The following is a 13498-nucleotide window of genomic DNA, read 5'->3' on the forward strand; positions in this document are numbered from 1 at the left end:
AGATACAATTATTACACAAATAACTTCAATATGAATCACAAAAACAGAAATCCTAAAAATCCACACTATAGTTGACATGTATAGTGGTAAACCAGAATACATTGAGCAAAAAGCAACAAAAAGATGCCACATGACCACAAAGAAACCAGGTCAAGACCTATTTTTCCAATAGGTTAACAAATCTTACTAAATCTGATACTGATGAGAAGCAGGGGTAGATACAACCCCAAGGGCAAAACACATAAATACAAAACTACCTTACTCATATCACATCACATTTAATAATTACCAAACAATGACTAGTGCCCCAGAAAAATGATACATCACATAATTTGCTGCTAAAATTATCTATAAGAAAGTTACACCCTTCTATCTGTATTCTCTTGGTATTAAGAGTAGGTGTAACACTAGTTAATCTTGCAGAGCACTTTTTATGTTTTACTATTGTGGTTTTACAGAATAGCAAACAAATACGGTCACTTTTTTAAATAAAATGTTTGGTTCCTTATCCACAGACTTGTATATCTGTTCAAATATTGCCTAAGGGCAAAGCATAATGTAGGATGTTTTGTAATTGTTACTTAACAAACTTTATATAGTAATGCTTAAAAATTGTTTAAGGCGCTGAAAAAAAAAAAAAAAAAATCACAGAAAATTACTAGTAGGTGTGTGCAAAACTACATAATTTTATAATTATAATTTATAATTTAGTCTTAGTTCAGGCTAAAGTGTCAGGGAGCAAACTCTGCTGTTCTTGTATAAACTACATTGTTGTTTTTACCAGGATAAGGTGTAACTGCAATCAAATTACACATTTTTCAAGCAATTGAAAGATGCTTTTTTTTTTTTTTTTTCTTTTAGATATTTTTAATTATAATTACAAATATCTATTATATATAATTATAATGTCTTACATTATACTGATGTATAATTTGTAATTACTGGCTTGTAAATATTCTTTTTGAAAAAATATCTTCCTGAGAGGAGAATATATTATTGAAAAAACTTTTTGACCTTTGTACATACTACCTTACAAGATAAGCAAATGTTGTTATCTTATAAGCAGTGCTATCTTAGAAATAGCAGAAGGCGATCTGGGCTTAAATGCCTCTAATAGAATTCCTCAATTACATCATGACTATATTTAAACCTAAGCTGCACAGTAATGCAAATGGATTAAAAAAATGACAGCACCTTGCTAATTATTAATCTACACAACAAATGCATTGGCGAACACAAGGCCAAACTTTAGTTTTCAGTTTTAGTTGATTCTTCGTCAGACTTTGAACTCAATAATTTTGCCTATAAAGTACATTTTCTTTATGTTGCTTCTTAGAATTACAACATTATTAGAATTTTCACAAATTCACATCCTCTTTCTTTGGAATTCCTGACATCTTGTATCAAGACTGACACATCAGTTTTTTCAACACAATCGGTGTTGAAATGCTGCCCTGAAAAACTAAAATTTCTGCACTTCAGAGGAACCCTGCAGGGCGCAAGTGCCTGAAATAGAGTGGAACAGCATTTACAGAGAAGTGCCTTTTCCCTCGGAAACTTACGTAACCATAGGACAGCTCTGGAAAATGCTGATGAATAATTTACAATAGGTTGAAACATTTTAAACAGTAGTTGGTCAAAGAGGTTATTGAACAGTACTAAGAACATTCAAAAGGGTTAATCTGACAAAATTGAGTTCATCTAACTTGGGTGGTCAACACTCAAGAACTGATAGTAAAGTACTTTAGTAGTTGCAAATTAGTCCCACGTGATAGGTGTTATTGATACTCAAGCTACTCAAACTTTGCCCACATCTTAATGAAATTCTATGATAGAATTATGTAAATTTTCTTCCCGAGAACAGATAGTAGAGTACTTTAGAAGTTGCAAATTAGTCCTGATTAAATTTGCACACAATAGGTGTTATTGCTACTCAAACAATAACTATAATAAATTCTATAATAAAATTATGTCAATATTTTCAGTCATCTTAATTTAATCACACTCACTGCAGAGAACCATGCAGTGGAATTACTATTCTATGAATTCCAGCTGTAAGGATTCCTTTTAATTCATACTGTATGTATAGATTAAACATTGGCAGCTAAAGTAAATATCATCTGTTAAAGTAGTCAATGTTAGTACAGTGTTGTGCCAAAAATAGTTATACACTCAGTCTGTACTTAAACAAACAAGTAACTTCGACTTTCATGCAAATTAATGTTATTTGCATCTAATTACATTTTATAATAAAACTACGTACTATTTTTTATTTGCATTTTAGTTAACTCATTTTAATTTGATTACAGACTTCTAGGAATCTTGCGTGTTTACTGAATAAACATTGCTATAATACATATACCTGATACCATCTGTGAAAGTATAGCCAATGTTAACACACAGTGTTGAGCCACAAAACTAATTACACTGTATTTGCACTTAAACGTCACATGGAGGTGAGTATAATAAAATTGAGTGTGTTAACATTTCAGGATTTGTTGATTTAGAATTGTAATATAACCCTAGTTCACAAGCAGTGCATTTAAAGTACATAATGATGCTGCCAAAACGTCAAGGAGTCAATTTTCATTTTTTTTTTTTTACTTGCAAATTTTATATTTTCATATCTTAGTATTACTGCACTGCTCTTCCTGTTGGTCTTTTTTCAGGCTTTTCATGTAAGTAAAGTTTGTTTGTTTTTTTCTTGATCCAGTCACTGATGCCAGAAACATTCTTAAAGAAATTAGCTATATCTCGCAAAGACTTGCAAATTATGTAACAAGCAAAAAATCTGTCAAAAAAAAAAAGAGAATTGCTAATAAACACATACTGATATCATTAAAAGATTTATGTATACAACCATGTTGTTAATAATAAGTCATTTCCAATGCATTTAACATGTCTATCCACACTGGAACATGACAGGGAAATGCCTTTAGAACATTCTAAAACATGCTAATAACATTCTAGAACAATTAAGTGAAAATATACACTGCACTTTTAAAATTTACAGTCTTTCTCTTCTCGGAAAATGAAACAAAACTATTGATGACATCATCCTGAACTACACAGCTTGCTGTCCAATCAAATGCTATTTAGAAAAAAAATGCCCCAACTCTAGAAAATACACAAGGATGAAAACTACACTTGTAATTTCATGGCTTTCACGTTAAGATCTGACAAGTTTACTAAATGAAATCACCATTGGTTACTAAACATAATATAGGATTTTAGAATTGAGAAGTTTTTGTAATGTGGCCCCAGGGCACGGATAACGTCCTAAAAAAAATCCTAAAAAAACATCAAACTACAGAACACGGCCTTTATGCAATCAGGATGTTTTTAAAGGATATTGCAACTGATATTTGACAGCCAAACACCACAAGAGTTGATCCCAGTGAGTGAGCCCTTTACTCTGGGCAAAAAAGGCCTTCTCGAGTTCCACGCACAGGCGAAATTATCCCTGCAGAGGCCTGCTGTCAGAGCAATTCTCAAGGATGTTTTTTTTCTGAATATGAAATGTGTTTTGATTGCGTCCACATTTAAAAAAAACATACGGTTAGTGTCAGAAACATAGGTTCAGAAGCCATTACATAAATAAAAATTACAAGTTTTTTTTTTTTTTTTTAAGATACCAGCTACCAGCTTTCCAATGTTGTTTCTTTAAAAAAAATCTACCAGCTTTCCAACATAACTTCCACAGCAATGCATTCTGGGGCATGTAGTTTTAACTCTACCAAAGGATAAGAGGTTCTGATGAAATGTAAGTGGTGTTTTCCCATGTAAACTTATCACTGATGATCAGGTTTTCAAGACAGTGTCAATAAATGTCAACTAAACTTAACCTAGACATCAAAACAAAGGCCAACTGACAGTCTCTTGTAAATGCCTGCAGTGAAATCCGGGAAAACTAGTTAACATAATAGCTAGGTAATGTGGCTCATTCTGAATGGATGACGTGTCATTTACAAAAAAAAAAAAAAAAACATTAAACCTCCTAAACTGGTAAAACAGTCAATCTTCTCATACCTGAAAATCAGTCGCTATTTATATTGTTCACACCCACCACTTTCCAGCTACCGAAAGCAACCCACACATCCGTTCCACAAATTAGCGTGCATAAAGCTTCTCTTATACAGATTTAAGCAGTCTGAACATAAAGAACGGATTGTGAAATACAGCAAACAGGGCAGAAAGGTAGCCAGCGCAGTCGAGAAGGAGGGAATATCGACTTGAAATGAATGGCCAAGGTCGACGGCTATTCATTGATACCACAGATTAGATACTATACTGACGGTCTATTTACAGACCATCACTTGTCAGATCATGCTTAGTCCAAGAACAGGAAGTTATAAAGATATGTACAGCAATAAATCACTTTTTAAGAAGATTTCTGGGACTGATACAACATGGATATTGTGCAAGTTATCTCAGTGTTTCTCCATCCTGTGAGGTCAACTCATTTAATGTTCTGAGTATAATTAATAGTCATTAACTGAATCTGAAAATAATTTCATTTTGTCTCTCAACAACAACCACCATAAAAAGTATTGACAAGTATACACTTACAATGGAAACTGATGGGGTAAGTGCACAATGGTGACTTTGAAGTGACTTAACATAGGCTGACATTGTTAGAAGACTAAACACATAAATATCAGTGTTATAAAACAAACACTTTAAACATTATTCAATTTTGCAGTGTTCTGTGAAATCCAGAGAAAGACAGTGATATTTGATGCAGAACAGACAGTTATTCTTCATAACTGACAATGACATCTCAAAAAACTCTGTACTACAATACGCTCTAACTGATGTCTATAGGCTTTATGAATACTTCTGGGACTCAACTCTAAAACCTTCTGTTCATCACCTCAGCTTTCTAACTACTTCAACAAACAACCTCAGAATTACAATTAAACCATTTTTAATAACTATACCAACAGCAGACCAAACTTAATACAGCTTAATTTTTAAAGGTCTAGGCTGGCAATCCAAATGTTGTAGGTTTGAACGCCATAAGTTGGACCCAATCACCACTGTACAGCAAGACACTTAACCTCAGGTTACTCCATAATACAATGTACCACAGTATTCTAATGTAATGTACCACATACCATCTGATATAAAACACAGAAAAGTACCACGATGCGACCATGATTGTTTGGACGTGGTATTATGGTACTATCATGTCTTTTTAAACATTTACCATTGTAGTACCACGGTATTCGCGGAAGTACCTTACCGTACAATGTCAATAGCATGGTACATGAATTTCAACACCATGGTACATCAAAGTACGATGGTATTACCATCACTTTACGACAGAAAAGCCACATTATGTTCCTTTAAGGGTTATTTGTAAATTTATCATCAAATCACTGATAAAACACCTAACTGATTTGTGATCGATAGATTTTAGTGTATAAATAACACAAATAAACACGTATAACACATATGCGCGTGTTCCGCAGTGGACTGCAGCGCACCAAACGCGCCCCGCTTTCATTTCACACGCTTTTAGAAGGCAAACCAAACACACACTCACCTGATTAAAGATTTAACGTGATGATATGTCTGTTAAAGGCTGTAGAAAAGCCGGTAGTTGCGCTGTGATCGGCGTCGGTGTGGTTCCAGGCACCTGACAACGGTCTGTGTGTTTCGTTTCGCTGTCTGATCACATTCAACACAAAGAGCGTAGAGACGCACAAGCGACCGCAGGGAGCGTGGCGATTTTACCTACTACGTTGAAAAACGTAAAACTGCGCTCTCTAGCTTTGTAGATGTAGGCCTAATTCTTTTTTTTTAAATTAATCATTTAAATTATTTTGTAAATTGATTTCAAATAACATAAAACTAAATTAATTTCACAAAATAAGACACCATGATGTTGACTGTTTTTTCCCCCATCTAATAACAATCACATAGTTGAAAAAATGCCCCCAAAATGACATAAATTCACAATAAAGGTATAGTACCATAAAAGTGGTTCACGTGACTACTAATAATATCGATCTTTTTGAACAAAATTGATTTTGTCCGAAGTAATGTTAGAGTATGGGCTACACGAGAAAAGTGAATAAAAGACTCATCTGAGTCTTATCTTCGCAATGACTCGCTCTTTGAAGGTGAATTATTTTTTGCCTAATAACTGATGGTCCGGGTCTCGAATTCAACTCACTTGTCCGATTTCAAGTTTAACGGTCAACCGCCCATTTAAGGGGAAGATTATCAAAGAATAATGACTTTGGGCCTAAATATCGGCCCGTTCCTCATACAAAACTTTGTATGATTTCTGAGGACTTGAAATATAGTCATATGGACAACTTTTTGGTGATTTTGTGGCCTTTTGTAGACTTGACATCTTCAGTCCATTTTTTGTCGTAGACATTTCACAGGGTTTCTCCTTGTGTATTCCACATAATAAAGAAAGTCATACCGGCTTGTAACAACTGGAGGGTAAGAAGGCTAAATGATGACAGTGTAATTATTATCATTTTGTGGTAAAATAAACATTTACTGTTGGTTTTGACATATGGGCTATTGTTGGTGTATTCTGCCATCTACTGGAAATTCATGGAATTGCAGCTTTGGATTGTCATTTTGGATTGACCTCCAAATATAATGATTAAAATCAATCTTGTGAAATCATTTAAATATAATGAGAGATTAAAAAAAAAAAAAAAAAAAAAAAAAAACTATTAACACCATGACGGCTGATTTCTTAAAGGATTTGTTCAGATTCATTATTTACTCACTGTCCAAAACCACTATTTTTCTTCCGTGGAACTTCACGTTAATGTTCAACGAAATGAGGGTAAGTAAACTGTGACGGAATTAGTAGCCTAATTTTGGAGTCCCTTTAATACTTAAATTGAGACCAATTTAAAAGATAATTCATGCTTTGGACGAAAATTAAATGTCTATTCGAGCTGAAGTAGGCTACTGCACCTTTCAGAAAAAAAAAAAATCCACTCGAACAAAGTGCTTTTGAAAAAAAAAAAAAAATTCAGAACGGACATTGTTCCTATAAAGTAGGCCTACTTCATGGTCCAACGATTCAGTCTGTTTCTTTTCTTCACAAATACATAGAGGACGTCCAGCGTTCCTTGAATGTAAGACAAGGGCAAAAGTTTAAACAAAGTAGAAATAAAATACATTTGCTGAAAAATTATTCATGAAAACTGGCCCTGAGACACGGACTTCGGTCTTGAATGGAAAACTCTCGTGTTATTTCTCTCAGTTTCTATTTCTGTTTCTCTCTCACTTCCTTTCAGCATGAATAAACACTCTTACATATATTAATCTCCCTCCTACTCTTAACAGGTGATGGTCTGGACAAGTTCTGCAGAAGCATAATTACACATTTCATTGAAAATTATAGCCCCATTCCCAGACATCCCACAATTCTGTGCACAACACTCTTAGAGGGCATTACAGATCCTCAACATGGATCCATTTCTACTAGAACAAGTTTGTACAAGGCTGCACGTCATATCATTTCATGTTACAATCAGATATGTAAAATGTGTGGAAATGGCCATTGAACTCACATATTCTAGAGTAAAATAATCCTCCTGTATATTTATTAGTTTCCATATTTAATGATACGTGTACATGACTTCAAAGGGTGGGTGTGTGTGTGTGTGTGTGTGTGTGTGTGTGTGTGTGTGTGAGAGAGAGAGATAAGCTTTATGCAAGGTTTACAGTAAGGAATGAAGGAACCAGTCAGTCTTTTTTGGTGGTTTTGTTGCTATGGAAATGGACAGTGAACACTTGGGCGAGTCTCCACATCAAGCAGATTGTGCATACTTGCACTTTTGCATAGTATGAGGTCTCATAAAAATGCTGATATTTTCCTGGGGGTCATTTTAAAGTCTAAATATCTTCATTTTGTGAGGACTGTGGCCAAAATTGAATGCCAAATCTGCTGTTTACTATTTAATTAGACAGATTATTCACTATTTAGAGCTAAAGTTTCATGTAATTGACACTTTTAAGTCAATCTATCTTCCTGTGCACCCCAAAGGAGCATTTTATTGCTCAAAGGTTGCTCTTTTAGTGCTCAGGAAACTAAATAAAGTTCTCTGTTAAATATCAGCTCTGTTTCAGGCCTAAAATACCTCATGAAAAATAAAATAGACACAACTGTTGATGTAGAGTTCGAGTAGAGAGCTTAAAAAATGTGGATATTAGCTCAAATCATTTGGTCTTGGAAAAACCTAATGAGAAAAGTTTGAAATCATATGAGCACAGTTTGAGATGTTGTTGAGATGTCTTTTGAAACTCTAGTGTCAATGCATGTGAGATTACCGGAGTCTTTTTTCTCAGAATAAACATCTAAAAAGCAAAATCTCCATTTGCTCTTAATTTAATCTCATTGTAATTGATGAGAAGCAACTGAGATATTAAAGAGATCTCATTTGTGTTTTTGTTCCCAGCAGAGTGAGAAAATCAGCACCAAATCAGAAATAAAACATTAAAATGTTATTGCTCAGAAGCTGCTCTTTTGTAGCTCAGGAGATTTAACAGAGATCTCAGTTATGCATACAAGTATCCACTTTGTTTTAGATGTTTCTCTTCAAATTCCTTTTGAGAAATAAAAATATATCAAATCAATTGATGAGAAATGTTTTCATGAGTTCATAGTGAGATCTCTGTCTTTTGATTGCAGACTTGGTACCTTGATAATCTGAGTACAGTTTGAGATTCTAATGAGAAACATCTAAGCAGAACACTTGCGCAGAATTCTTTATTTGCTCTCCATTTAATTTCATCAGTTAAGGGGAAACAAATTCCAACAGCTGGATTTCCATGTAAAAGATGCTGATTCTATCTTGTATGTGGGTGAGTTAACCAGCATCAGTTTGATAAATATCAGAACCTCTGTGTGTAAGAAACATGGGGGGAACAGAATCCGATGACAAGCAATTCATCTGTCGGAATCGTCAAGTGCAAAGACCATAAGTGTGGGTATTGAGACAGGTGTGTTCAGGTGTGTTTGGTTGGAGCTGTACTTTTGCAGAAAGGTAGATCTTCAGGAATAGGATTGCTCACCAGTGGAATAGTGCTTTTGTCTCGCTGCTGTGTTGCGCCCTCTATTGGATAAACACCTACATTTGAATCTGTGAGACAGTGAACCAAAAATTATCTGGACAATTGAGCCACATTTAAAAATCACTTTTCATTATGTAACAAAACATCAAACCTAGTGCCATTTTTAAGCGAATTATAGCATGATCAAACTGTAAGTGGTAAGTGCCATGCAATTTGGTTTTCCAGTACATCACAGCATCATCCAGTTTAACTTACACAAAGAGCTTGCCTCGAGTTTATGTCCTCACCACTTCCCATTTCTCTGCATTAATATTCAAGCTAGCCTTAAGGCCAGTTCACACTAAGAACAATAGTTTAAAGTTAATTGCCATTTGCACAGGTACATTACAGTACAGGTACATTGGAATTCTTGTGCGTTTCTCAGAGTTAGCTTTTGTAAAAGTTAAAGGTAGAATAAAAATAATTTAAAAGAAAAACAGAAGCAGCAAACATTTTCAAAAGTACAAAAAGAGACAATATGTACTTTCTAATTAAAATAGATACACATTATTAAAAGTAGTAAACTAAATAAATAATATTACACATTGTAGACTATTCATAAGTATTATTGCACATATTGGTTGGCAGAAATTAGATGATAATAATAATATGAACATGCATAGATTAATACACTGTTGTACATGATTGTGCATGATAGGTCACAGAACAAGACGTTATATATGGGGGGTTGGGGGAGAAAGTGATCAGTGAGGTTATTAATTGTCCAAAGTGTGAATGGGTTGTGGGATGAGAAATGTTAATTGTCCATAGGAATGGGGAGTGAGAAATATTAATTGTCCAGAGTGGGAGAGGATTGTGGAATAGGGTACTTCTTTCCCTTCTTCATGTCCTGTTCCACTAACTTAACTGTGGCTGGAAAGAAGCTGCTTTATAGACGGGCCTTGTGAGTGCTGATGCTCACAGACCTGCAGTGTCTCAGGTTGTAGCCTGTGTCCATCCACTTCAACAGAGCATAAACTGGGTGGTGTTTGTCCCTGAAGATGCTCTATGCTTTCCTCCTGCAGCGCTGGGTGTATATAGTGTCGATGGAGGGGAGGAGCAGTTTTTATGACCTGTTGCAGCGATTTCCTCTCAGCCAGGGTGGTGTTGCCATACCACACTGTAAGACCACTGGTGAGGATGCTCTCAACAAGGCCTCCGTAGACATGGATGAAGGGGCTGAAGTCGAAGTCCGGTATTTTTCAGCAGTCTAAGGGAAATGCAGCCTCTTCTGAGCTCTTTGCACTATTGCTACAGTGTTTTTAACCTATCTAAAAAGCTCTGGAATGTGAAGGCCTAAGAACTTATAGCTGACAATCCGCTTCACCTCAGTCCCCTTGATGGCGAGAGACTGCAGAGAGGGGAATCTCCTCCTGAAATCCAGAATAAGTTCCTTGGTTTTGTCTATGTTAAAGGTTTAGTTCACTTCTGAATGAAAATTTCCTGATAATTTACTCACCCCTATGTCATACAAGATGTTCATGTCCTTCTTTCTTCAGTCGAAAAGAAATTAAGGTTTTTGATGAAAACATTCCAGGATTATTCTCCTTATAGTGGACTTCAATGGACTCCACTGTTGAAGGTCGCCTTGCGAGTGCTTCCGTCTTCCGTATTCTTCAAAAAGCTTACGCTGTATGTTCTACGCCTTTCCTATTCTACTTACGGAAAAACGGAACTACGGAAAAAAGGCGTAGGACATACAGCGTAAGCTTTTTGAAGAATACGGAAGACGGAAGCACTCGCAAGGCTATCATTTGTGTTTATAAAGCATATACATTTGAATTTTTTAGAAAATGACCGATCGTTTTGCTAGATAGACCCTTATTCCTCGTCTGGTATCGTTTACAGCTCTTTGAAGCTGCACTGAAACTGTAATTATGACCTTCAACAATGGAGTCCATTGAAGTCCACTATAAGGAGAATAATCCTGGAGTGTTTTCATCAAAAACCTTAATTTCTTTTCGACTGAAAAAAAGAGACATGAGACATGAACATCTTGGATGACGTGGGGGTGAGTAAATTATCAGGAAAATTTTATTTCAAAGTGGACTAATCCTTTAAGAACAAGATCATTGTCCTCTCCATAGACAGTGATCTTGTGAACCAGATCCCTCTATGATGACTCATCCCCCCTCTAATGAGGCCAAGAATGGTTGTATCATCTGCATACTTAATGATGATATTATTGTCCTGGGTGGAGGCACAGTCATGTGTGTTCAGTGAGAAGAGTTTGGGGCTGAGGCAGCAGCCCTGTGGGGCTCCTATGCACACTGTGAGCTCAGAGGAGACCTTCTTTTCCATCCTCACCACCTATGGCATGTCTGTAAGGAAGTCCAGTATCCAGTTACAGGTGAGTGTTGGTACTCCCAGGTCTGCCAGCTTAACGGTCGGCTTCATCGGCCTGATCGCATTAAAGGTGGAGCTGTAATCCAGGAACAATAGCGTGCATATGTATTGTGAGTGTCCAGATGCTGCAGGATGTAGTGAAGTGCCAGTGCCACCACGTCGTCAACTGATATGTTCAGCCGGTGTCTAGAACCACAGAATTTATGTGTTGTAGGACCAACTTCTCCAGACACTTCGTGGCAACCGGTGTAAAGCCTTGTTCAGACTGTCAGTCCAAATCCGATTATTTGTGTATCCGATTGGAATCTGATCTAAAATTATTACCTTCCACACTGTGTATCGCAAATGTTCAGGGATTTGCAATACAGATGTTGTCTTACTTACATGGTGACAATGTGTAGCCGTTTGTGCTGGACTACTGCGTTATGATGAGGCAATGGCAGAAACATAGGAGGCTGATATCAGCGGCTATATTCCGTGCTGTCGTCTGCGCCAGTCTCAAAACATGTCTCCGTTATAGCCTATTGCTAATTTCTGCTGGTCCGGCACTTCTGCTTTCTGCAGCGACTTTCAGCATGTTTCCTATAACAACTTCTGACGTTTACGTTTTACGTTGTGTGAGAAAGTCACATAAACCATACAAAATCCTCTATGTCTCAGTCCCTCAATCATACTTAGCATGAGCTCTAACATGCCGCACATGTATGGGCACCTAACTCTTAATTGCATCCCAGGTGCCGCAGCAAAAATTGCTGCCCACTGCTCCGGGTGTACATTCACGGTGTGTGTGTTTTCTACTCACTGCTCTGTGTGTGCACTTGAATGGATGAAATGTAGAGTGTGGGACACGTCACATCACTTTCACTTTATTTATTAACAAATTAATTCCTTCATTCATTTTCTTCAGGAGAGAGTAAGTGCTATTTTTCTCCTCTATCTGCATCGGTTGATGTTGTTAAAAAAGCAACATTTGACAGGTAAATTCCTGACTATATTTTCTTGTTGTTTTCTATTCTCTCTCTTTCAGGATGTATTTGGAATCTCTGCGTTCTTGTTCTGCTTTTTCAGTGCAGTAAACTGGAGTAGCTGAAGAAATCTAATACAAATCTAGAGAAAACAGTGAGGAAGAAGGATTAGGATAGTACATTTACTCATTATTTCGTTATTTGCTTCCCACACATCATATCACTTAGACTAGCATACATTTTGGGAATTTACAGTAAAATTAGCTTAAATGTATCATAGCCTATTTAACTTATTTTAGGCACATTTCACATTTATAATTGACATTCATAATACCTCATGTGATCATGTTTTATGACAACACTTGACACTTGTAAGTTATGTACTGCTCCGAGACATGAAGGTTGAAGATCAAAATGCAGTATTTATTGAAAGAGTAATCTACAATCAAAGAGCAATCCAAACAATGATAAAGTCCAGAGCACAGGCAAACAGAGAAATCCAAGGAACAAACAGAATCCAAAAACAAAGACACAGGTAAAGGGGGGATTCTGGAATCCACTGCCGCTTCAATATATTTTTGAGTGATTTATAATCAAGTTATTAATTAGTATATATCAGAAAACCTTACACATATGTTAAATCATTTATTTTCCTTTTCATCTTCAAACACTAGAGAATAATGATGAATATTGTCTGTACCTCTCTCTGAGAGAAAAGTACAACTTATCTATATGTTTTGGGGAAGTATCCTGTTCAACCAACTTCTACCTTGGAAAAGCTACGCATCCTTTGTATCCATGTATGTGTGCTGGTATTCTTGCTGCAGATCAGTATTGGTGAAAGATGAACAACTGGCACCCTGGATGATGGAATGACTTGTTTTTCTCAACAAGTTGGCTCCTAGAAGAGCAGTTCAACCTGAAGTAATGACGTAGTTAGTGGACTAGTTAGAGAATAATTGCTACTGTATACGCAGGGTGGCCTACGAAACTCCTTGTGAGTGTTGAAGCTGACTTCTGTTTATGAAACTGCAAATTATTCTCTTCAGTAAAATTTTCTTCAATTTATTTTTTTAAACTCTGACTCTGGG

General features: G+C 36.1%; 1 protein-coding gene across 1 annotated transcript in view; it reads right to left on the reverse strand.

Moving 5' to 3' along the window:
- Positions 1–5756, reverse strand: part of mgat5 (alpha-1,6-mannosylglycoprotein 6-beta-N-acetylglucosaminyltransferase) — a 65419-nt gene extending 59663 nt beyond the window's left edge. Inside the window, exon 1 of the mRNA XM_051908433.1 lies at positions 5549–5756. The gene's annotated coding sequence lies outside the window, so the exon portion shown is untranslated. The remainder of the gene's footprint in view (positions 1–5548) is intronic.
- Between the last annotated feature and the right edge of the window lie 7742 nt (positions 5757–13498).

Source organism: Ctenopharyngodon idella, chromosome 10, assembly GCF_019924925.1.
Source record: "Ctenopharyngodon idella isolate HZGC_01 chromosome 10, HZGC01, whole genome shotgun sequence".
In the NCBI taxonomy this organism is placed as follows: Eukaryota; Metazoa; Chordata; class Actinopteri; order Cypriniformes; family Xenocyprididae; genus Ctenopharyngodon; species Ctenopharyngodon idella.